Genomic DNA, 2,238 nt, shown 5'->3' on the forward strand with positions numbered 1-2,238 from the left:
CTGCAACCCTCCCTGGATGTCTGTTAGGTGAAGGGGGGCAGAAGAGGTATGTGTGAGGGAGTCACGGGAAAGGGAGGGATGGAGGGGGCAGTGTGTGAGAGGGTCACAAGGAAGAGGGAACCTGGACAGCTGTGGGCATTCAGGGAACAGGGGGAAGGGTTTCTTACTTTGACCACAGCTCAGGTGATGAGGCACGCTGGGTTGGAGAGGCAGGAGACAGTGAGGGCTGTAAGGGCCCCACCCCAGTCACAGCTGGACAGAGGCCCTCTGAGAACAGGCTGGCCTGATCCAGGCCCCACACAACTTGCCCTCTTGCCCTGCCCCTGCTCTGTCCAGCCACTGCCTGTGCTCCTGCTGGCTTAGCCGGGTGAGCCAACGGATGTGCTGGCCTGGGTCCCCCTTCATTCTTTCCCCCCATCCCTGGGGTACCTGGGTTCCATCCTGAGGGCTGGGAGCTGACCTGCTGGAGGGGTCCCTTGCTGCCCAGAGCGGGAAGCCAGGGCACAGAAAGGAAGGGGCTTGCCAGAGGTCCCACATCGAGTGCAGCCAGCAGCCCAGCTCTCCATCTCATCCCGACATGCCCACACCCCTCCGCCTTTTCCTACGTTACCCAGACGTGTTGCCGGACCTACTAATGCCTTTGCAGCCCCCGGAGAGGTGCCTTCCACCAGGCTGGCTGACGTCCCTGGAAATGCTGTGAGGCACCGCCGCGCGGGGCTCACCGGTTACCAGGACCTCCACCGCTCAGAGCCCCCACCCCAGGGCTTTGTGCTGCCCGTCCCCTGCGGGCACCGACAGGGTCTGCGTCACGGTGGCTTCCTGTCTGAGCCCATGTGTGCACCCACGGGGCAGTGACGTTCACGGGCTGCCCTGCATGGGTGGGGGGAGATGTGCCTGGCAAGCTGGTACTTCCCAGAGAGTTAGTGTGGGAGACGGCAGTGGGCTCGTGCCAGGCCCCAGGCTGTGCAGCTGTGGTGTCAGAGGACCGGGCAGGGAACTGGGTGTGGTCTCTGACCACCAGCTGCGTCTCCCGCAGCAGCCGAGGTGCTCCTTGGTGACCAAGGCAGTGCTTCCGGCCCACCTCCTGCAGAGAACACTTGCTTGGGGCACCTGGGGGCTCAGTCGTTAAGCGTCTGCCTTCGGCTCAGGTCATGATCCCAGGGTCCTGGGATGGAGACCTGCATTGGGCTCTCTACTCAGCGGAAAGCCTGCTTCTCCCTCTCCGTCTGTTCCTCCTCCCACCCCATGCTCTCTCGATCTCTCAAATGAACAAAATCCTTTAAAAAAAAGGGAGAGAAGACTGCTCCGGCAGACCACACACCACAGCCCTGCTGGAGGGCAGGGAGGCTGGGTGCCACGGAGCTCGTGGGTCCTCCAGCAGGAGGCTGCGAGTGGCAGGCGAGGTCAGCAGAGTCTGAGAAGACCTGGTTTCTTTTCTATCTCCCTTCCATCCATCCCCCCTTCCCCTTTCCATCTTTCTTTCCTATCCTTTTAGATTTTATTTTTAAGCAATCTCAACATCCAGCTTGGGGCTCAAACTTACAAACCTGAGATCGAACCACAGGCTTCACTGATTGAGTCAGCCAGGTGCCCCAAGAAAACCTGGTTCCTTCCTTCCTTCCTTCCCCCTCCTTTTTTTCCCTTAGTTTTTTTTTTTTTTAAGATTTTATTTATTTATTTGAGAGAGAGCATGAAAGCGAGAGAGATTGAGAAAACGAGCAGGGGGAGGGGCAGACGGAGAAGCAGACTCCCCGCTGAGCAGGGAGCCAGACTCGGGGCTCCATCCCAGGACCCTGGGATCATGACCTGAGCCGAAGGCAGACACTTCACCGACTGTGGCACCCAGGTGTCTAAAGACCTCGTTTTTTATTTTTTGTTTTTTTTAAAATATTTTATTTATTTATTTGACAGACAGAGATCACAAGTAGGCAGAGAGGCGGGCACAGAGGGAGGGAGAGGCAGGCTCCCCACCGAGCAGAGAGCCCAATGCAGGGCTCGATCCCAGGACCCTGAGATCATGACCTGAGCAGAAAGCAGAGGCTTTAACTCACTGAGCCCCCCAGGTGCCCCTGAAGACCTTGTTTTTAATCCAAGTACACGCATTTGCCAGGAAAATGCTATAACTGCCCTGGTCTCAGTCTTCTCTTGCCAAAAGGGGACTGAGATGGTTGTGTCCATCTCAAGGTCCTTAGGATGAGTGAAGGAGATGGTCCATGTAGGACATTCCACACAGCGTGT

The sequence above is a fragment of the Lutra lutra genome, chromosome 4 (assembly GCF_902655055.1).
Source record: "Lutra lutra chromosome 4, mLutLut1.2, whole genome shotgun sequence".
Lineage (NCBI taxonomy): Eukaryota > Metazoa > Chordata > Mammalia > Carnivora > Mustelidae > Lutra > Lutra lutra.